Source organism: Hyperolius riggenbachi, chromosome 1, assembly GCF_040937935.1.
Source record: "Hyperolius riggenbachi isolate aHypRig1 chromosome 1, aHypRig1.pri, whole genome shotgun sequence".
NCBI lineage: Eukaryota > Metazoa > Chordata > Amphibia > Anura > Hyperoliidae > Hyperolius > Hyperolius riggenbachi.
Window position 1 is genome coordinate 616,806,088 of NC_090646.1, and position 24,834 is coordinate 616,830,921.

Consider the following 24,834-nt stretch of genomic DNA (forward strand, 5'->3'; position numbering starts at 1 on the left):
TGCCTAAACAGGTAATAGCAGCGGCGGTCGTGGGGGGAGGGGGGAGCATTACCTACCTATGCTGGGCACTATACTGGCTAAACTAGGCACTATACTGGCTACACTGGGCACTTTACGAGCCATACTGGGGCACTATACTAGCTAAACTGGGCACTATACTGGCTAAACTGGGCACTATATTAGCCATACTGGGGCACTATACTGGCTAAACTGGGCACTATACTAGCTAAACTGGGCACTATACTAGCTAAACTGGGCACTATACTAGCTAAACTGGGCACTATACTAGCTAAACTGGGCACTATACTAGCTAAACTGGGCACTATACTGGCTAAACTGGGCACTATACTGGCTAAACTGGGCACTTTACTAGCCATACTGGGGCACTATACTGGCTAAACTGGGCACTATACTAGCTAAACTGGGCACTATACGAGCTAAACTAGGTACTATACTAGCTAAACTGGGCACTATACTAGCTACACTGAGGCACTACCTACCCATACTGGGCACTATACTGGGCACTATACTGGCTAAACTGGGCACTTTACTAGCCATACTGGGGCACTATACTAGCTAAACTGGGCACTATACTAGCTAAACTGGGCACTATACTAGCTAAACTGAGGCACTACCTACCCATACTGGGCGCTATACTGGGCACTATACTGGCTATACTGGGCACTATACTGGCTATACTGGGCACTACCTACCTATACTGGGCACTATACTAGCTATACTGGGACACACTGGGGGGCTGCACCAATCCAGCATTTCCTACCCCCGGCTTATATGGGGGTCAATCATTTTTCCCTGGTTTTTCAGGGAAAAGTTGGGGGGTCGGCTTATATGCGGGTCGGCTTATATGCGAGTATATACGGGTAACCTTTTCCCAACCGGTTAACGCCGATGGGTGGTGGGAGGGTAGCACAGCCAGGATCGCCTAACGCTGATTTGCGTCAAGTCCTGAAGTCGGAGATTAGCAGGGAATGCATGTGCGCGTCTTCCCTGCTGTGACATAAGCGGGGATCCGTGATCAGCCTGCCAGCCGCCATCAGAGCTGGCCGGCTGTAGGGGAATAAAAGGCAATAATTTGTACATCGCTGCAATCTAAATGTGTATACAGAGCTTGGAACTCTCTATATAGTACAGTGTTCCGCAGCAAAATGTTATTTTACAAAGTTTAGAAAACATTTTTCTTTGAATTTATTTTTTCAAACCATATTCTCAAAAAATGATAGTCCTTCTTTTTTTCTTCTTACTTTTCAGTAAGTCGGGACAACCTGTACTCTTAACAAATATACATGTTTCAAGGGGTGCTTGAGTTATCCTCACCCAGCTCAGAGCACATTTGGTAAATGTCATCGTTCACATAGTTCTATAATGCTATAGCAATGCTGAGGAATGCAGGTCTGCAGCAGTGCAGAGATGCCTGCCTTGCTTTATTTATATATCTATTTTTTTGGTACTCTGGGAATTAATTCATTTGGCACTCTTCTGCGAGGGTAAATATTTGACAGCACACACAGATCTCTCTTTCTGTGCTGTAAGAGCTAATCCTGTGTACGTGTGCCACAGGCTAAAGACGGGGATGGGCTGGACAAGTACATTATACTATGCGTGTCAAAACCAACACTGGTTATCTTTAAAAAGAGAAAAAAAATTACTGCTGCACTACAAACTCATTTAAGATGGCCTTGCATCTCTCGACTGGGAGGCCAATTTACCAGAGACGGATCTAGGGGGGGGGGGGGGGGCAAGCGGGTATCTTGCCCCAGGCACAGTTTGTTGAAATCTTAAAAAGGCGGCAAAATGAATGGCAGTTTAGGCGCCAAAACCTGACCTTGCCCCAGGCGCAACTTGGTCTTGATCCGTCCCTGCAATTGACCATCCGTTTTGATAATTATTGAATTGGATAAAAATCGGTGCTGCCAAGAACATCGACTATGTGACCATTTCGGGCCGAAATGAGTTGCGTATATTAATCGGACATGCTGCATTATGTCGGGCTGTCGTGGTCGATCGGTGCTCAGCGGTGATGAGCGATATCTGCTGTTCCCACTTGTGTATAAATGGATCCCCTGTGTGTGCGTTTATGTATTACCTGTCCTGTGTCGCCCACCATGTGGTGCCCATCTGTCTTCGGAATCCCGCTCCTCCATTAGCGCTATATACGCCGGCGTATAGCACGTGTGACATCAGGTAATGTATAAATACACACGGGGGTGCACATCTATACACTAGGAGGGCAGTAGCTAGGTGGTGGACGCATCCGATTCCTGAGAGATTTCATGCTGAAATGGATCGGGAATCTGCCTGCGGTGTATGAGCAGCTAGCAGATCGCTCTCTAATCAGATTCAATCAGAGAGAGATCTGTCTTTTGGTTCAATCTGCCCATCCTCACTACATGTATGACTACTTTTAAGCTGGCCATACACTGGCCCGATTTGCCGCCGTTTCGACAGCAGATTCGATCACTGGGATCGAATCTGCTGCCAATCGTTCACGCTACACGCCGAATTTCGATCCATTTCGTCCGATCCCGTCGATCGTGCCGTGCGGAAAATAACAGTCGATCGCCCGCGGGTAAAGAGCGCATCGCTAGCGGCGTTCGAATGCCCGACGACCGACGCAATAGAGCCGCATACATTACCTGCTCCGCCGGCGCGACTCCCGGGTCTCCGCTCTTCTTCTCCGTCTCCGCTCTGCTCTGCTCTCTGGCATGCTTCCCTTCTTCCTGTCCCGGCAGGAAGTTTAAACAGTAGAGGGCGCTCTACTGTTTAAACTTCCCCCAGACGTGATGAAGGGAAGCATGCCGGAGACCAGAGCGGAGACGGAGAAGAAGAGCGGAGACCCGGGACTCGCGCCGGCGGAGCAGGTAATGTATGAGGCGGGGGGGGGGGGGGGGGGAGCGGCAGCACCACCACCACCACCACAGATTGTGAACGGTTTCAGGCTGAAATCGGTTCACAATCTGTTTGCAGTAAAGGCAGCCATACGATCCCTCTCTGATCAGATTCGATCAGATAGGGATCTGTCTGTTGGTCGAATCTGATGACAAATCGACCAGTGTATGGCCACCTTTAGGATTAATGTTGGGCAAGATGATCATTCCTGATCTTTTTGGTGATAGTTTAAACTTCTACAAAGCAGCGTGTTCTGTTCTTTTTATACAGGAAAGAGGAGAAAATGAGTAGAACTACAATATCGGTCGTCAAAGGGTTTTCCAGCATGGCCGATAGCGGAAGAGTAGGCCACTAACGTTGGTGGACCTGAATATATGCCAGACCAGTGTTTCTCAAACCTGCCCTCGTGACCCCAATGGTGCACGGTTTGCAGGCAACCTCACCTCTGCACAGGTGGGGAAATTAGTGTCTGAGCTACACAGAATCCACCTAGCAGAGAAACTAATTACCTCACCTGTGCATAGGTGAGGTGGCCTGCAAAACGAGCATCGTTGGGGAGTCACAAGGACAGGTTGGAGAAACACTGTGCTAGAAAGTTGCCTTGCGTAGTTGTATGTAAGTAATTGTATTCACTGTTAGGCCTCTCTTCCATGAACTGTTGAAAGGCAGTGAAATGCCTCTCAAACTCACAACTGCTGACTGCTGCCTGGTAACTGCTTGTTGCTGCCTGGTAACTGCTGGCTGCTGCCTAGTAACTGCTTGCTTAGCACATATAGTTACATAGTTATTTTGGTTGAAAAAAGACATACGTCCATCGAGTTCAACCAGTACAAAGTACAGCTCCAGCCTGCTCCCTCACATATCCCTGTTGATCCAGAGGAAGGCGAAAAAACCCTTACAAGGCATGGTCCAATTAGCCCCAAAAGGGAAAAATTCCTTCCCGACTCCAGATGGCAATCGGATAAAATCCCTGGATCAACATCATTAGGCATTACCTAGTAATTGTAGCCATGGATGTCTTTCAACGCAAGGAAAGCATCTAAGCCCCCTTTAAATACAGGTATAGAGTTTGCCATAACGACTTCCTGTGGCAATGCATTCCACATCTTAATCACTCTTACTGTAAAGAACCCTTTCCTAAATAAATGGCTAAAACGTTTTTCCTCCATGCGCAGATCATGTCCTCTAGTCCTTTGAGAAGGCCTAGGTACAAAAAGCTCATTCGCCAAGCTATTATATTGCCCTCTGATGTATTTATACATGTTAATTAGATCTCCTTTAAGGCGTCTTTTCTCTAGACTAAATAAACCCAGTTTATATAACCTTTCTTGGTAAGCGAGACCTTCCATGCCACGTATCAATTTTGTTGCTCGTCTCTGCACCTGCTCTAAAACTGCAATATCTTTTTTGTAATGTGGTGCCCAGAACTGAATTCCATATTCCAGATGTGTTACTAGAGAGTTAAACAGGGGCATTATTATGCTAGCATCTCGAGTTTTTATTTCCCTTTTAATGCATCCCAAAATTTTGTTAGCTTTAGCTGCAGCGGCTTGGCATTGAGTACGATTATTTAACTTGTTGTCGATGAGTACTCCTAAGTCCTTCTCCAAGTTTGATGTCCCCCTCTGTATCCCATTTATTTTGTATGGTGCTAGCCCATTGGTACGACCAAAATGCATGAATTTACATTTTTCAATATTGAATTTCATCTGCCATGTATGTGCCCATATAGCCATCCTATCCAGATCCTGTTGCAATATGACATATCTTCCTGAGAGTTGATGATTCTGCACAATTTTGTATCATCTGCAAAAATAGCAACATTGCTCACTACTGCATCTACTAGGTCATTAATAAATAAATTGAAGAGCACTGTACCCAGTACAGACCCCTGTGGGACCCCACTGCTAACAGTCTCCCATTTTGAGTACGATCCATTGACCACAACTCTTTGTTCAACAGTTCGTGGAAAAGAGGCCTCAAACCATTCCAATGTGGCCATTGTGGCTTGGTGGGCTCACATGACTGAAAGATGTACTGTGTATTATAATGGGCTTTCAATTTAATATAAGGTTAAGTTCGACGATAATTTTTTTTTTTTTTTAGGCGGTTAAGGTGAGTGTCTTGCTATCTTGAAGAAAAACATACAAAAAGAGGGGCGCTCTGAGACTCAAATATGCGTTACGACACACTCCCACAGGACAGGTCTCACCTGATTTTCTTTTGGCTGGCACAGCGTACTCAGCCACGGTTCGCCTGCGTCCCTCTATACCGAGCCGGGGAACGGGCTCTCCAGGTTCGTAATGCGGAAGTGTCGTCACTCTCCTGGGCCCTTCTCGTGGCTGTCTTTATGGAGACCAGGGCGCACGCTCTGCTCGCACTACAGCTACGCGATGAGCGGTGCCTAATTCATCACGTGGGGGATAACAGTGTATGCAGTAGTAACCGCCGTGGAAGGCGGTATAGACAAGGGGGCTAAGATCAATGATAAAAGTACAAATTTATTAAAACAGAGGAGCACCTTCCGCTTTTTCAAGTCATAAATCCACAGTTTGGAGAGAAACAATTCATTGTATAGCATCCACAATCAAAACTTCATTGGAAGGCAACCAATTGGCTTTGTGTGGGAAGGGATTGAAGGCCATATTGATCCTAATAGCTTTAAAAAGGACGTATTGCCCCTAGTATATAGACAAAACTGTCCCAAGTCTATGCAATATACGGGAAAATAGGCAGATATTACCCAGTGAAAAATAGAAAAAGAAAGATATATATATATTAGTGGAAACGTATGAGGCACCAGTGTACAAAGACCCTAAGTATTACTCCAGGGAAATAGCAGAAAACCTATATATTGCATACTCCCGGCACAGCATTCAAAAATGCAAGGATGTACAATATATTTATATAAACTTGAGGCTGTGGCGCAAATCTCAGTCCCCAGAAGACAAACATGCCTTAATCTTCCACTTGAAGAGCTACCAAAAGGTAATCACGGGAAAAAAATCATCCTTTCTATCACAAGAGATTGCAAATGCAGTTAACAAACCAGCCCAACTGTTCCGCACAGTGGAAAAACTCTGCAACCCAGCATGTCAAAAACTTAATATCGAGTCTTCAAAGGACCTCTGTGACCAATTTGCCCATTTCTTCACAGACAAAGTCTCCGCTATAAGGTCCGCCATCCAACTTACAGCATCTGAGCCTAATATAGCGCCGAAGACCATTAGCAGAGACAACGTAACACCTTGGTCAAACTTCAAAGAAATTGATGAAGAAGTCACATCAAGCATCCTCCTTCACGTCCGCCTAACTACCTGTGACCTGGATCCTGGCCCAACACAGTTCATGTTGAACTGCCCCGACCTGTTCGTACCGGTATTCCTCAAAATTGTTAACTGTTGCTTACAATCAGGGATATTTCCTGCTTTACTGAAGGAAGCAATCATCAGGCCTCTCCTCAAAAAACCCTCCCTGGACCCAGAAGCAATGACCAGCTACAGACCTGTCTCTAACCTCCCCTTTCTGGGAAAGCTAATTGAAAAAGCTGTATACCTCCAGCTAGAAGCCAGAATCCTACAAAATAACAGTTATGACCCATTCCAGTCTGGCTTCAGGAAACACCACAGCACTGAAACTGCCCTCATCCAAATATGCAACCACCTGCTCATGGCAAGAGACAGAGGAGAGTGCTCGATCCTCATACTGCTAGACCTTTCTGCAGCCTTTGACACAGTTGACCATGACATCTTGATAAACAGGCTACAGGAATACTGCGGCATTGATGGCATAGTACTTCAGTGGTTCCAATCCTTCTTGAGTGGCAGAACCCACAAAGTGTCTATGGGGCCCTTCCTGTCCACCCCTGTAACACTTAGGTATGGGGTGCCCCAGGGCTCAATCCTCTCTCCCCTGCTTTTCACGATTTACATGCTACCGTTGGGAAAACTAATCCAAAAACATGGCCTGACATACCACTGCTATGCAGACGACACCAACTATATCTTTCCTTCACGCCTGGTGTGACAGACCCAACTCTAACTATAAACGCCTGCTTACGTGAACTACAGCAATGGATGAATGACAACTGGCTGAAACTAAATGCAGACAAAACTGAAGTCCTTCTGATTGGAGGGCAGAGCATGATAACAAAACAACTTAACTTGCAGTCTTCACCACTGGGAATAGGAGGCACGGATCTACGCAGTTCTGATCATGTGCGTAGCCTGGGAGTTCTAATTGATGGGGATTTAAACTTCAGAACTCAAATCTCTGCTGTGGTGAAATCATCCTATTTTCACCTGAAGAACATTGCAAAAATCAAGCACCTCATACCCCCAGAAGATCTGCCAACCTTAGTCCACGCCTTCATCACATCCCGACTGGACTACTGCAATGCTCTCTACACTGGCCTTCCAAAAAAGGCCTTGTACCGCCTACAGCTGATACAGAATACTGCTGCCAGACTGCTAACCAACCAACCCCGTCACTGCCACATAACGCCAGTCCTGCATTCCCTTCACTGGCTACCTATAGAATGGAGGGTCCTATTCAAGATCGGCCTACTGACATTTAAATCCCTGAATAATCTAGGCCCTGGATACATGAAAGATATGTTACAGCTGCGTAGCAATCCCCGCATTCTCAGATCCACAGGTTCTAATAATCTAGTCATACCCAGAGTCCACTTAGAAACTTTTGGTCCCAGAGCCTTCTGTCATGCTGCCCCTACGTTTTGGAACTCCTTACCTCAACAGATCAGGACAGCCCCATCCCTGGACGTGTTTAAATCCAGACTGAAAACCCACCTGTTCAGTTTGGCATTTGCAGAAATGTAACTTTTGTTGTGTGAATACTTCATCCTACTAATTACTGAATCTGAGAGAGCCTAAGCGCTTTGAGTCCTATGGGAGAAAAGCGCTATAGAAATGTTATTGTATTATTGTATTATTTAGCATGCACATACATACACACAAAACCCATTGGCTGTAACCGTGTGCAAAGGATGATTATATCCATAATCACAGAGCTTTGAGTTTTACAGCGGGCTCTCCCCCGCGCGGTCTCCCAGGCTGACCGCCGTGGTAACACTCCCCGCTGCACACTCTCGTCCCATGTGCCTCTCTCACTTCATAGAATCTCCGCCAGAGACTCCATCCTCTACTAGTTTCATTATAGATCAGATCTCCTGATGAGTTATGTGTTTATAATGAAACTAGTCGAGGACGAAGTCTCTGGCGGCGATTCTATGAAGTGAGAGAGGCACATGGGACGAGAGTGTGCAGCGGTGAGTGATCCCACGGCGGTTAGACCGGGAGACCACGCGGGGAAGAGCCCGCTGTAAAACTCAAAGCTCTGTGACACCTCAAAGAAACGGGAGTGCAATATATGAATAAACACAATTGATTTTAAGGCAATGTTGCGCGATGATGGTTTATTATGATTATTCTGAGGTATTGTGCTGATCAGTATAGATGAGAAGATATGTGTAGGAAGACTGAGAGGGTCTGATCGAGAGGTGAGGGGAGCCCAGTTTATGCCCCATATGCGAGCAGAGACCACTACAATAATGGTCCATCCCATTTGGTGAGCGTATCACTGAAGGGTGTTGGTGGAGGATTTGTAAGCCACATATGACAACGTGAGTGCTGTGGAGATAAGTTTGAAATCAATGGAATTCTCGGTCTTCCATTTTAAAAATGGCCATTACCCCATAACGGCTTCCTGGTCAGCACACTGTTAAACCTGTTATATCGCCCACTTGAGCCATAGGGAAACATGGACATTACCTTGCACATTCAGCTGTAACTGACAGCTGCTGATATATAACCGACAGCAACTGGTATATATCAGTTCTGACAAAATATTGTCAGAACTGGAAGGGCTCACTGTAAAAAGAAAGTGGTGAGCTTCTGAGAGGAACTGACAGTGAGGTTAGTATGTAATATTTATTTGCAGCTACTTCATGTGTTTATTTTAAATAATTTTACTCGCTTCAGGTTCCCTTTAAATCAGGCCTGTGCATATGAGGCTTTAGGCACTTGGCAGGCAGTGCACACAGGTTTCATGCTGAAATATAGTGACAACTTGTGTGCAGAGTATGGCGGGATTTGATCAGATAGATCCCTCTCTGATGAGATAATGATCGGAGACAGATCTGTTGGTCACATTGACTAGTGTAGCATGATCAATAGTTGAAACGCATAAAGGGGGCCATATAGGGGCGACCAACCAACCAATCGACCGTCCAATTCGATTATTATAATCAAATTGGATGAAAATTGGTGCTGCCAAGTGCATGCCCGATCGGGACAGAAATTGGCCGCACAGTCGATCGCGCATGTTGGAAAATTTCGGGCCGAGGTTGGCTGCTCGGGTGCGCGGCGGTACGGCGGCCGATTTGTGAACGAACGACGAGACGAAACCCCCGCCGCTGCTGCCGCAATATATAAATGTATGTAGTGTAGTGCATTTATACATTACCTGTCCGGTGTCGACCTCCACGCAGTTTCCGTCCATCTCCGGGTTCCGCATACACGCCGGCGGTGCTCTGACGTCACGAAGGCGCATAGGGGCTGACGTCAGACACTATGCACCGCTAGCGTGTATGCGGCCTACCCAGCGAGATGGACGGATGGACCCAGCGAGTTGCTACAGGACAGGTGATGTATAAATGCACTACATTACATACATTTATACATTTTAGGGGCGGACAGCGGCGGCCCTGATGATTTCATGCTGAAATCGGATGGGAATTGGCCTGTGGTGTAGGGGCAGATTTGATTAGAGATAAATTTGTCTCTTGGTCGAATCTGCCCATAATCGTTCTAATGTATGGCCACCTTTACTTGCTTTGCCTACAATCGACATCAAAAGCCTGGTGCAGTTTTAAAGAAGTAATCAACCATTATCCATTGTGCGGAGCATTCACTTACTTTTCCGTACTGCCAACAGTTGCTTACCAAGAGTAATACTCCTCTGCTGATCCATCCAGTGGGAATGGGGATTGGCTAGTAATTACACTATGTGGACGTTCTAGACCAACCCTAAAAATGTACAGGCATAGGAAGTTTTACTTTGCAAATTATATCTATTTGTACATTTTTTAATTGGCTTGGTGATCTAACAATCGTTCCCAATGAGACTGCACTATGCACTTAGTAGTTTTGCCAAGCCACTAGCTGTTTCAGATTTTGTTTTGAGATTACAGGTTGCATTTAAATTTAGCATTGCCCTCCTAAACAGTCATGCGCAATATAAGGACTCTCTCATAAAGCGGACCTGAACTCAGAACTCCCTCTCTGCTCTAAAAGATACACAACGTCATAACCTTTAAAGTGAACATCCGGACTAAAAATCGACTCAGCAGCACTGGAAAGGCTTGGTGTTTCTTTAACAGTTTCACAGCATCAGAACTTTGTTTCTCTTATCCAAGCCTCATTTTTAGCTGCACAGAAGAAAACTGCCCGGGCTTTTTTCCCCTGATGCTGTGCAAAGCATGATGGGATTTCTGATGTTGTTCTCGTTCTGCTGTTTTGGTGCAAATTTTTTTTTTTTTTTTTACATTTTGAATTTGACATTTGAAGCCTAGTGTGTGCAGCTGGGAGGGGTTATCAGGACACAGGACAGTTGGAACTGTCTCATGCTCCCTGTCACCTCCCTTCAACCAAAAGATGGCTGCCCCCATGACAAAGATGGCAGCCCCAATGAATCACAAACATTTGCCTGTTCCTTTAAAACAGGGTGGGTAAAACATTATATTACCGATCTATTCTAATTAACATAACTAATATTCCAAGAGAGACGAGCAGGAGACTGAAGCTACTCTGGAGTCAGAAACAGTGGACTTGAATGCAGGGCTGCATGGGAACTGGACACTTGAGAATTTCAAATCTCGCCTCCATCAGTTTTTCCAGAAAGAAAAGACTCAAGCTGACTATAAGTATTCACAAGTAGGGCCTGATCACAACAGGAGCTTTATAGCAGAAATGACCCTCTTTGTTAAATAACTTGGACGGCGAATTACCGCCCGTGAACATGGCTCCAACAAGAAGTTGGCTGCGCAGTCGTGTGCTCTGTCCATTGTGCGGCAGCTTTACCACTTGAACGTTATAGAACCATACACTGGAATAACCAAGAAGAAAGAGGGAGAGTCTGTGAGTTCCCCCATGATTCATACATGGCTGCTTACTGTATTAGGGTTGATTTATGCGTACTAACATCTTTGTTTTTTTGACAAATGGCATACATTGCAAAACCTTCACTTGACCCTGCTCTGCCATCCAACTACCGGCCAATCTCTCTCCTCCCTTTTGCCTCAAAAATTCTTGAACGCCTGGCCCACCAACGCCTGACCAAATTCCTTAAAGGGACTCCGAGCTCACGAAAAAAAGAAAAGTTGTACTCACCAGGGGCTTTCTCCAGCCCAGTGCTGGTCGGGAGGTCCCACGCCGGCGTCCTGGCTCCTCTCCTTCTCCCCGCTCCGGTATAGCTGACAGGCCGCAGCCCGGGCGACACTCGGTGGAGTGTCGGGCTGCAGCTTCCGCGTATGACGCGGATTACGTCACACGCCGGCCGCCTCGCGTCATCACGGCGGCCGGCGTGAAAGTACTGCGCATGCGCGCTTTAATCGCGCATGCGCAGTACTTTCACGCCGGCCGCCGTGATGACGCGAGGCGGCCGGCGTGTGACGTAATCCGCGTCATACGCGGAAGCTGCAGCCCGACACTCCACCGAGTGTCGCCCGGGCTGCGGCCTGTCAGCTATACCGGAGCGGGGAGAAGGAGAGGAGCCAGGACGCCGGCGTGGGACCTCCCGACCAGCACTGGGCTGGAGAAAGCCCCTGGTGAGTACAACTTTTCTTTTTTTCGTGAGCTCGGAGTCCCTTTAACTCCAACTCCCTTCTCGATCCCCTGCAATCTGGTTTTCACACAGCCCATTCTACAGAAACAGCCCTCACCAAAGTGGTAAACGACCTTGCCAAAGCCGAAGGTAAATACTCCATCCTGCTCCTCCTGGACCTCCCCTTGGCATTTGACACTGTCGACCACTCCCTCCTCCTCCACTCCCTGCAGCTAATGGGCATTCAGGACCTAGCCTTAGCCTGGATCTCCTCCTACCTCTCCAACCGCTCCTTCACAACATTTTACAATGGCTCCTCATCCACTCCTACACCCCTCTCAGTTGGTGTTCCTCAAGGTTCTGTCCTAGGACCACTACTGTTCTCTCTATACTGGCTCAATTAGCAAAATCATCTTCTCCATGGGTTTCAATTACCACCTGTATGCTGACGACACCCAGATATATCTCCACACCCCAGATCTCTCCTCCTCTACAAAGTCTCACATCCATTTCCTCCTGGATGGCTGCCAGGTACCGGAAGCTTAATTTGGACAAGACTGAGCTTCTAATATTCCCACCCCGCGCAGCTGCACCCCTCCCAGATCTGCACGTCACTATTGAAAATACTACTATCCACCCTACCTCCCAAGCCCACTGTCTAGGCGTTACTCTGGACTCTGAACTTTCCTTTACAGCCCACATCCAAGGTATTGTCAGATCCTGCAACTTCCACCTCCGCAACATCTCCAAGATCCGCTCCTACCTGTCCCCTGACACCACTAAGCTCCTTATCCACGCCCTTGTCATCTCCCGCCTAGACTACTGCAATTCTCTTTTATCTGGCCTCCCCTCTAACCGTACTGACCCACTTAAATTGGTAATGAATGCGGCAGCCAGACTGATACATTCTTCTCACCGCAGCGCCTCTACAACTCCGCTCTGTAAAGCACCACACTGGCTCCCCATCAGCTTTAGGATCAATTTCAAAATCCTGTGCTTGGCCTACAAATCAGTGCACAAGACCTGCCCGACCTACATCTCTGATCTGGTCCACAGGCACATACCAGCCCGCCCCCTCCGATCCTCCAATGACCTGCGCCTCCTAGTCGCACCACGCATAACTCAGTCACACGCACGATTGCAGGACTTCACCAGGGCTGCCCCTACTCTCTGGAACTCGCTCCCACCAGCCGTCAGACTCGCCCCCACCTTTAATACCTTCAAACAAGCTCTCAAGACTCACCTCTTTACGCTCGCATACCCCCCTACACCAGCACCATATGTTCTGTTAGACCCCCTCTCAAAAGACGCACCTATTGTCTCCACCCCACCCTTTAGATTGAAAGCCTCTGGCAGGGCCCTTCTCCCTAATGTATCCACCTTCATTATGCAATCTTACTCACAATCACCCCTCTTGTAGACTCGAACAGTCTCTATTTTGACCTATGACGCTGTATTGTTATCAAATCATTTGCATGATCTTGTTTTGTTGTGAGTTTCTGTATGTTCTACCTGTATGTTAACCCATTTATCTATTGTGCAGCGCTGCGTAATATGTTGGCGCTTTATAAAACAATAAATAATAATAATAATGTAACTTAATGACAGAATGTTTGTTTAGGCTGAAGTTCCCCTTTAAAGAAAAACATTTTTTTTAAACAGCTGATACAAATCCTGCAATAAATCTGCAGTGTGTCTACTTCCTGCTTTCATGGAAGTAGACATAGGGTCAACATCCTGTGTTTACAAATTCGCTGCTTTCCCGAGGCACAGCTGAGAGATCAAATTACAGTTGTTGTTCTTCGTCACAGATGAGGGGGAATTAGACAGGCTGAACTCATTGAATACATACAGGGTGCATTTCTCTGTTTTCCTTCTGTCCTGTGCAGGAGTTCAGGTCCCCTTCAAACTTGTTGCTGTGGCGTAAAACCCCAGAAATCTCCTGTTTGAGAACCAGGCGTTTCTCCTGTTGGACTGAAATGATGGATAATGATTCTGAGAGGATAAAATCGAGACCACCCATGATCAAAAGTTGTACAAAACTGAAGATCTCATTTGGGTGAGGCTGTTGTATTCTACTACAAGGAGTAATAACAAATACATGCACAGAACAGGTTTGAGCAGTTGATGTAGATATTATCGATGGTGATTGAAATTTGGACGTTTTCATACTGTGTAGATCATACTGATCTCCTTTCTTAAACGCTTCTGTAGAAAACATTTATATCTTTCTTCTCTTCTGGGAGAAGAATTCGTTAATCATCTTATTTTGGCAGTCAGTAAGTTGACCCTTTTTTTGGCGCGGTTCCCAAAAACAGGGTGAGAGCACGATTCCCATGAGTGCAACTTGTCAAGTTGTGACAGTTGGAGCTGATTTACCAAACTTAGGCGGACAATGTAACCTGCAGTGAACTCAGATGATCAATGTATGCATTTCTCTTTTTGTTAAAAAAAACAGGGGGGCGGTGTGAGGCTGACATACATGTCGTAAGGCAAAACAGACCCTATCCTATCCTATCCTAGGTTAGCAGAAAGTGGAAGTACAGACAGTCCTCTACTCACAAACTCTCTGGAGTTATAAAGTCTCATGCATACAAAGTTGTCCTCGTATACAGAAAGAACTGTACTGCTTTTGTTATTATGGCAGTAGTACTCGTATCCACGGAATACATCTCCCAGCATGCACTGCAGCATGCACAAGAGACTGCTGGGGAGTTAGAAATGCTGCTCACTGCGGTCGCTCTGTGAGGAAAATTGCACATCCCTAATGCCTGTTTCAGATAAACAGCAAAAACCATGTGTTAAACACATTGTTTATCTGCAGATTAACACTGGTGTCAAACGTCTTCCAGTTGTAAAATAATGCAACCGAATGGGAGCGTTAGTAATGCTCTTGAATATGACAAACTGTCCATATTAGAGTCCTAGTTATCCGGAACTCGACTAACCGTCAGTCTCAAGCAACTGGCACAAAAACGTGGGAAAGCTGACTTCTGACTGCTCCACTGATTTGAAAGGCTGTGTGGAGTTCATCTCAGCTTGTTCCCAAGGCTCCCTCACCTCTCCTCAACACACTGAAGCCTTGGGGAAATTCTCTCTTATGAAAATGTGCCTGCCGGCCGTACTAGGTACTACTGTGAATTATGCAAATAAATCGAGGCCTCGACTATAGTCTCGCTGCTAGGCCGCAATTTACTCAATTACTGCAGGCATCTTGCCTGTGTACTGCAAACTGCTCCCAAACACCTGGGCTCCTTACAGAGGCCACCAGGCAAGACAGAGCTTATCACAAGAGGCCACTGGGCAGGGCAGAGGCCATTTGACCACCAGCAGGACAGACTATAGATTATTCTCAAGCAACCAAAAAGTATACTTATCCGGCATCAGTCAATCCCCATCAGTGCTGGATAACTCAGACACTACGGTAAAATGTCCACTTAAGCTACGTACCCACGTCGCGATTTTCCCAACGATCGTTTGAGTGCCGAGTGGTCTTTTCCGTGATATTGTGACGTGGGTTCAGTCACGCGAACGTCGTTTAGCATTGCGCCACAATAATGACCGGATCGCTAAGATCCCAGACGACTCCTGCACAAAGTACCGCGATTGCTCTCGTTTGCACCTGACGTGTGACGTTGTGCATACCTGCCAGCAGGAAGAAGTGTCGCTTGACAACCGTCGTCAAGGGGACATCGCAGGACTGCTCCACACCAAACATCAGTTCTATTTACTTTGATTTATGGTAATGACTGTTCTGCTTCTAAGTGTGGCTCTTGGCTGCTAGTTAGTCTTCTAGAACATTCATCGTCTTAGAAGTCTTTGGTTTGACGCTCCTCTGAGACATTTATCATGAGGAGACGGATTAACACACATGTTCTAGTACATTGCGGGACACGGAAACGTCATATTTTCCCTTCCTTATTAAGCTTGTTTAGTAACGGGAATCATTCATTGCCGCCTGGTATTTCCAGCTGTTAATTATGCAATTCTAGAGAGAAAGGCTCCGCAAACAGCGAGATCCGCCCTCACAAGTGTCCCAGGATACCCGACCGTTCTCCGGAGCTGAATCACGTCTGTCTTCTGCAGCGCTTATCCTGTCCAACTTCCCACTCATGGCAGCACAATAACTGCTATGTGTGTCACCAAGGTGTGAAGCTCAGAGGGCTAAACATGGGAATGTCTCCAGTTACTTTCTTTTGATTTAATATGAAACAACCAGTAAAGCAAACTTTCTAAAAGGTTATATAAACTGAGAGGAAGCTAATTTAAATGTAGGCAGAAATGTTGCATAACATGAGAATCAAACACTTTGAAAGAAAAACACATAAGTATGATACATATCTGTTCTACTTAACATTTGTATTGTATGGTCTATGGTTTGATTGCAGTGAATTTTATATAGTAAATAAAGAGAAAACTGGTTCAGGCATTTTCCATTTTTACTGCCTCTGACTGAAGCCAATCCTGATGTCATGTCCTCCATTACTATTTTTTTTCCTCCTAGAAACTGCACTGTCATATCTAGCTTGCTTTATAAAGACATGTGAGCACAGCATAGATTGTATTGGGGGCCAGCCAATCAGTGAGAAGCAAGATTGCGAGAGGGGAGATAACAAGCTTTCTTCTAGCCGGCAATGTACCAAATAGAGCCAGTTGACTGAGATAAGATTTATTAAAGCAGAAACATTTCTGATTAGGTTTAAATGCTTGCAGTGCATGGTCAGGTTGTAGACTGCATAATAAACACAGTGCAGTGGGTAAATGGAATTAGATTTTATGGTTGACAATCCTGCTTTAAAGTGTGCCTATAGGAAAAAATCGGGTAGCTGCCTTAGTTGAGAGAAGCCTATGGACAATCCAGAGACTTGCCCTTTGTCCACCTCACTATTTCAGTGCTGGGAACTACCCCCCCCCCCACCCCACCAGTGTCTCTGCTATTGCACAGTGCACACTTTCCTTATGGGAGCATGGCCACAAACTTTCAGAGGGTCCATATGAGAAGCGGTGGTCTGGAGGGGGATGTGGGAGGCCTCTGGGGGATCCCGAGCCTTCTTTTTGCTGAGCTAAGTATCTGATTTTTCTCAGTTTTAACCACTTGACACCTGAGGCATTTTTCCTCTTGTGGACCAGAGCAATTTTCACCTGTCAGCGCTCCTCCCTTTCTTTTTCCAATAAATTAATCACTACTAATCACAGCGTAATGATCTATATATTGTTTTTCTTGCCACCAATTAGGCTTTCTTTGGGAGGTACAGTATGCCAAGAATTATTTTATCCTAAATTCATTTTAACATGAATAATAAGAAAAAAAATGTATAAAATGCATTATTTTTATATTATAGTGTTAAAATAAAACATTCCACTGTGGATAAAAGCCACATATTTTATGTGCCCTTTTGTCCCGGTTATTGCAGCGTTCAAAAAATTTCCCTAGTACAATGTATGGCGCCAATATTTCATTTGGAAATAAAGGTGCATTTTTTCAGTTTTGCGTCCATCACGAATTACAAGCCCATAAATTAAAAATTAATAGTAATATACTGCCTTGACATAAATTTTTTAAAAGTTCAGTCCCTAAGGTAACTACTTATATATATATATATATATATTTTTTTATGTAATTTTTCCCCCCTTTTTATAAATAAAAAAAAAAAAGTTTGGATATTATGGGAGGGTGTGGGAGGGAAATAGTTAATTATATCAGTCAGTGTGGGGATTTTTATTAAATAAAAAGCAATTTTGGTGCAATATACTATTTGGCAACAAGATGTCCTCAGTCGTCATTTCCGATTCACGTACGTAAGCACGTGAATCGGAAGTAATCCGTGGCTGTGTAACACAGGAAGATACAATGAATGCCGGCGTCTCGTAGACGCTGGTATTCATTGAATCGGGGACTTAGATTTATGAATGGGACCTGCGGTCCCATTCATTAACTTCCCCTCTAAGCGGCGGTAACGGCGGTGCGCACGCACGCGCGAACGGAAGCGAGCGGCGGCTGCATGCCGCTGCAGACTTGTTTTCACGGCCCTGCTGCATCCTGTCTTTTTTCCAGGGCCTTGAATATACTGCACGGCATGCAGCAAGTAGTTAAACTTAAAGAGAACCCGAGGTGGGTTTGAAGAATGTTATCTGCATACAGAGGCTGGATCTGCCTATACAGCCCAGCCTCTGTTGCTGTCCCAAACCCCCCTAAGGTCCCCCTGCACTCTGCAATCCCTCATAAATCACAGCCGTGCTGCTGACACACAGCTTGTCAGAGCGGGCTGTGTTTATCTCTATAGTGTCAGTCTGCTGCTCTCCCCGCCTCCTGCAGAACTCTGGTCCCCGCCTGCGTCGCTCCCCTTCCCGCTGATTGGAGGGAAGGGACGGGGGCAGGGACTGGAGCTATGCAGGAGGCGGGGGAGCAGCCGAGACTGACACTACAGATGTATACACAGCCCGCACAGCACGGCTGTGATTTATGAGGGATTGCAGAGTGGAGGGGGACCTTAGGGGGGTTTGGGATAGCAACAGAGGCTGGGAAATATAAGCAGACCCAGCCTCTGTATGCAGATAAAATTCTTTAAACACACCTCGGGTTCTCTTTAAAGATTTTCTTGAAAGCCAAAAAGCACCAGTTTACGGATCGGAGATCAGTGAAGGAATTGACGCTCAAGCAGACCCTACGTTAAAGTGTACCCCAAGTGACATGAGATAAACGTGTGTGTGTGTGTGTGTGTGTGTGTGTACACAGTGCAAGACCTTAACAACCAGGCTGTTCATCTTTTTTTTTTTTTCCTTTTATTTTGCTGCCTTGAAAGAGTTAATTTTCAGGCAGGCAAGTGTCAGCTTCTGTCTTGTCAGTAGCTTTTGGGGAATAAAGTACCCATCACTGATAAACAAATTATAGCCGGTACACTTAGCGTAATACAAAGTCCCGACCTGCACCATGTTTCCGGATGAGCGGATGTGTTAGCCATAGAAACCCACGTGGGTCACTGTAGATGGAGCAGGCACATGAATCTCAACATTTTAACATGGGCAATTCCCAGTGTTTTCTTTTGTTTTCAAAAGCATTTCCTAAATGTCAGTCTAACTGCCGAAATACGAAAGCCTGTCTGCTATGTCAGGTTTTAAGTGCTATTTAGGTTAAAGTTTTTTTTTTTTTGTTTTTTTTTCCTTCCCCCACTTATCTCAGGTAATTGATGGCAGTTTAAAAAAACAAAAACAAACAAAAAAACAGCCCACCAAAGAAAAAATACACCTTTATTTCCAAATGCTATATTGTCACCATACTATGTACTAGGGACATCATTAAAATCTTGTGATAACCAGGACAAATAGGCAGATACAATGTGTGGGTTTTATGTACAGTAGCAGTGTTTATATTAAAGCTATAGGGGATGAAATTGGAGAAATAGTGTATTTTTTTTCATTTTTCCTTGTTTTTACCTTTAAAATGCATAGAAAATAAAGTAATTACTGAAAACAAATATCAACCCCAAAAAGCCCAATTGGTGGTGAAAAAATCCAAGATAGGCCTAGTGCACACCAGAGCGGTTCAGCTGCGGTTTGCGATCCGCTTGCGGATCCGCTAGGGTAATGTATTTCAATGGGCTGGTGCACACCAGAGTGGGAGGTGTTTTGCAGAAACGCATACTCCCGGGCTGCTGGAGATTTTGGGTTGCGGGTTTCTGCCTCAATGTTAAGTATAGGAAAACCGCAAACCGCTCTGAAAAATGGCACTTCAGAGCGGTTTGCCAGGCGGTTTTGGTTACAGTAGCTGTTCAGTAACAGCTTTACTGTAACAATACATGATATCTACTACACCAAAAACGCTTCACAAAACCGCAAAATGCTAGCTGAAACGCTACAGAAAAATAAGAAAAAGCGTTTCAAAATCTGCTAGCGGTTTTTAGTGTGCACCAGGCCATATAGATCATTTCATTGTGATTAGTAGTGATTAAGCTATTGGCAAATGATAGGGATGAGCACTGAAAGGTGAAAATTGCTCTTTTCCTTTAGGGTGAAAACGCCTTTGGGGTGAAGTGGTTAAACCCGCCTTATAAAGGGCTGCAGTGTGCTTTGATACAGAGAGATTTAGTCACCACCAGAGCAGTTATCTGCAAATAGCATGTGATGCCTTGTAAATGATTCTATCATTTTTTTCATGGTCAAAGTGTGCCCTGTTTATGATTTCCTAGTCTGCATAGATATATATGGCAACTATTCTGTGCATGCATTCATAATGGATAAGCATATACTGAGGAGATGAGCTTGCTGTGTGGAAGGAACTGTGGAGGCATTCTCCTTGAACCGCAGAGTAATCTGCACTTATTTTTAGGACCGGACTGCTGTAAACAGGCACGAAACATCATGTTTTGGCAGAATCGCTCTACTCTTATCCAGTGAGAGGACACATTTGTGGGCGGAAAACATGTGCCTCAGAGGAAACCGTACAGCTTTCTTGGGACAGAGCGCAGGGCACGTGAAATACTTGGGAAGTTGCATGGAAACATTCTAATGATCTAACTGACCTGACATTTCCTTTCTGCCGACCCTTTTCCCTACTTGAGCAGGTCCACTTGGAAACGGGCTAAACAGCTATGTCCTTCTGTCACTAACACCCTCCTCTCCGGTCACATTGTACAATCTCCTGAGCTTCCTGGATGTGACACCGACAGAGGGATACTAATGCTTGCTTACGCTACTAAAATGAGTACTAATAATGTACATTATTAAAGTGAAACTCTAGGATCACGGGTTATAATTGCAATCCAAATAAAACCACGTATTTTTCCCTTCAATGATCCTTTAGGATCACATGACCGGAAATTCCTTTTAATGCTTCCTCTCTCCTAGGAAAAAACTCAGGAGAAAGTTAATTGCGTATGGGCCAGTGTCTCAACATTGTGCAGAGAGTTTATTGAATTGTAATGATTAAAATAGGATAAAGCACTCAAGAACCTGCGGCGCAAGTTTGGAGTGTGAGAGGTCCGAAGGCACGCACTGAGCGCAGATCTGGAGCAGCGTACAGGGGAGAGCCAAGGCAATACTCTAAGCTTTGACACAAGCTGCATGTCTGACTGTTAAAGCTACATAGATGGATCCAGTGATGTCACCCTGACAACAAGCACTTCTTGATCCAGCTCCTGAGTGCACCCCCGGAACTGCCAGCTGCAGTACTAATTGGTGAAAGGGAACATGTTCCCTTTAAGCCAATTAAAGAACAATCCTGCCGGCTGCTCATATCTGGAGGGGGGAGGAGGAGCCCCAGGTGAGGGAAGGGGGGGGGAGACGCCCCCCCCTCCCCACCACTGAGCCCATCGCTCCCTCTTCTCTACGCTGCCACCCCTCCTGGGGACAACTATACACCTGGCTATACTGGGGACACGGCAAGTCCGGCTACCTATACTGCGGACATCTATACGCCTGGCTACATATACTGGGGACACCTATACATCTGGCTACATATACTGGGGACACCTATACACCTGGCTATACTGGGGACACCTATACACCTGGCTACATATACTGGGGACACCTATACACCTGGCTATACTGGGGACACCTATACATCTGGCAACATATACTGGGGACACCTATACACCTGGCTATACTGGGGACACGGCAAGTCCGGCTACCTATACTGGGGACATCTATACGCCTGGCTACATATACTGGGTACACCTATACATCTGGCTACATATACTGGGGACACCTATACACCTGGCTATACTAGGGACACCTATACATCTGGCTACATATACTGGGGACACCTATACGCCTGGCTACATATACTGAGGACACCTATACGCCTGGCTACATATACTGGGGACACCTATACGCCTGGCTACATATACTGGGGACACCTATACGCCTGGCTACATATACTGGGGACACCTATACGCCTGGCTACATATACTGGGGACACCTATACGCCTGGCTACATATACTGGGAACCCCTATACATCTGGCTACATATACTGGGGACACCTATACACCTGGCTATACTGGGGACACCTATACATCTGGCTACATATACTGGGGACACCTATACGCCTGGCTACATATACTGGGGACACCTATACGCCTGGCTACATATACTGGGGACACCTATACTCCTGGCTACATATACTGGGGACACCTATACGCCTGGCTACATATACTGGGGACACCTATACGCCTGGCTACATATACTGGGGACACCTATACGCCTGGCTACATATACTGGGGACACCTATACGCCTGGCTACATATACTGGGGACACCTATACGCCTGGCTACATATACTGGGGACACCTATACGCCTGGCTACATATACTGGGGACACCTATACACCTGGCTATACATACTGGGGATACCTATACACCTGGCTACACATACTGGGGACACCTATACGCCTGGCTACATATACTGGGGACACCTATACGCCTGGCTACATATACTGGGGACACCTATAGACCCGGCTACATATACGGGGGACACTGTTTGTCTGTCATTTTTTGCATTTACTGGTGAAAGGCTGTCTCTCATTACATGCATTTACGTCATTTTTTTTATGTAACTACATAACAGTTAGCCCCGCCCACATGATGTCATGATGACCACGCCTATTTTTTCCGCTTCGCGCGCCGCACCACCATATCTACCAAAACTGTTCTCAGACATGTGCCCCCTTCACATTTCTGAATACCTCCTTATATGTGCCTGTCCAGAACCGGATCTGGGGGCTGGTGATCACACTGGGAGACACCTGGATAACTGAGGGGATTTAATTATGTGGCACTTCTGGGCACCTGGGGGAAAACCCTAATACTGGGGGCACATCTGGCTATAATAGGGGGTACAGCACAAATCCTGGGGGCACATCTGGCTATAATGGGGTAACGCTGATCCCGGGGACACATATGGCTATAAAGAGGGGCGCTATTCCTGGAGGCGCATCTGTCTAGGGATGAAGTTATGGCTGATTAAATAGGGACACGGCTAAAGCTTCAAAATTGCTCTGGTCCATAAGGGGAAAACAAGGTCTGGATGCAAAGTGGTTAAGGTGCAAACACAAGCATGAAATACCGATCAATGTGTGCATACACACCTTATTACAAATTTGTACACAACATATGATTTTACTCAACCATCAAATGTATGCATTCAAAAAATCGCTTCCAGGTAAACATTGCTGTAAAAAATAAAATCTCTTGAAACCTTGAATAGTCTTTGGTTATACAAACAGTGGCTTGGTGTTCCCAGGTTGTTGTGTAGTATAAGCAGATAGCTGATCTGAAGTGTTTTATAAATAAGCCCTTTGTGTAGCTATTGCTCAGGTGGCAGAAGGACTTGGCAGAGATGGAACCCGAGGCTTCCATACACATACAGGAGTGGCTCTGACTTTGCAGTAACCTGACTTCCCAGCGTCAGGAATGGTGACTGCATACAGTAGCCACAACTCCGGATCAAATGACATTGTGCAATAAGAAGTCTTCATTGTTACCAACACAGAGGCGCGTCTGTTTGCCCCAAACATGTTTCTCATGACGGTAGCCTGGCACCTGTTCACGGCCTTGTGCAGAGCGTAGCACTACTGTAACAGCCACCCTTTATTCACCCAGTACTCTTCCAGGACACGTACTCAAAATTGGCTCCTCCCCAACACAGGAAATATCAGCACCTCCCCTTTACAATTACCGTTAGTCCTACCTTCTGTGCTGATGTTTCCTGCCTCTAGGCAGGATACGATCTCTGCTATGAGGATGGAACCTGGCTGCGGTTGTAGGTGGAATGCCCTCTAAGATTAAAACCAAAGGCTGTGGTATTGAGGCAGCATGGCAATGTATGTCTGCCCCTTGGCAACATAATAGCAAACGTTTCTTTTAAAGGAAACCTGGAGTGAGAAGTATATGGAGGCTGCCATATTTATTTCCTTTTAAACAATACCAGTTGCCTGGCAACCCTTCTGGACTATTTGGCTGCAGTAGTGTTTGAATAACACCAGAAACAAGCCTGCAGCTAATCGTGATAATGTCAGAAACGCCTGATCTGCTGCATGCTTGTTCAGGGTCTATGGGTAAAACTATTAGATGCAGAGGATCAGCAGGACAGCCAGGCAACTGGTATTGCTTAAAGTGAACCGAGCACCTTTTTAGCACTCAGGACATTTCTATAGCACATGAAAAATGCATGCCAAAAATCTGTTTCATTATTAAAATAAACTTTCATTTTACCTTGTATTTTACAATCAAAGTAGGTGTATTAGCCTCTTTCAGCAGGCCTCACCGTCCGCAGAGATCTCAGGAAGCCAATTGTTTTCTTGAGCTAATTACCCAGAAGTAAACAATTCCTTTTCATCAACAAAGGGGGTGGGTAATTAGGACTGTTTGACATACACAATGTCTTTGAAGAAACAGTCCTAATTACCCACCCCCTTTGTTGATGAAAAGGAATTGTTTACTTCTGGGTAATTGGCTCAAGAAAACGATTGGCTTGCTGAGAGCTCTGCGGATTGTCAGGTCTGCTGAAAGAGGCTAATAAACCTACTTTGATTGTAAAATACAAGGTAAAATGTGCTCGGTTCACTTTAAAATAAAATATGGCAGCCTCCATATCCCTCTCACTTCAGGTGTCCTTTAAAGAAAATCTGAGGCAGATGTTGAACATAAACAGATACTTTACCAACAGGCCTCAACAGGCTTCCAAGGTGGTCCTCCACACCACTGCCTGGGATCTTCTTGAAGATCCTGTTCGCACTCCTCTTATGAATCAGTGGCGATGGCTTACTGTGCTGGCTCGGCGGCACTTGTACACAGCAGCAGAACAGGATCGTCCACCAGGCAACCTAGGCAGGTGCCTGGGGCCTAGTGGGTTTCAAGGGGTCCATCTGCCACCTTCTCTGGCCTCTTTATTTCAGATTACTCAAAAATGACCACAAGGGGCGGCAAAACGACCTTGCCTAGAGCCCCATTACATCCTAATCCATCTCTGCACAGCGGGGAGTGAAGCCAAGGGATTGAATCTGCCAGAAATTTAATGTGAAGATCGATGTATTTATGGAAGTGGTGATGTATGGAAGTGGTGGCCAGCAGAGGGGCAAACGAACCCAAACAA

At 45.8% G+C, this 24,834-nt stretch overlaps 1 protein-coding gene across 3 annotated transcripts in view; it reads left to right on the top strand.

Moving 5' to 3' along the window:
- Positions 1-24,834, top strand: part of LOC137528850 (leukemia inhibitory factor receptor-like) — a 155,389-nt gene that overhangs the window by 51,828 nt on the left and 78,727 nt on the right. The gene's annotated exons all lie outside the window — the stretch shown is intronic.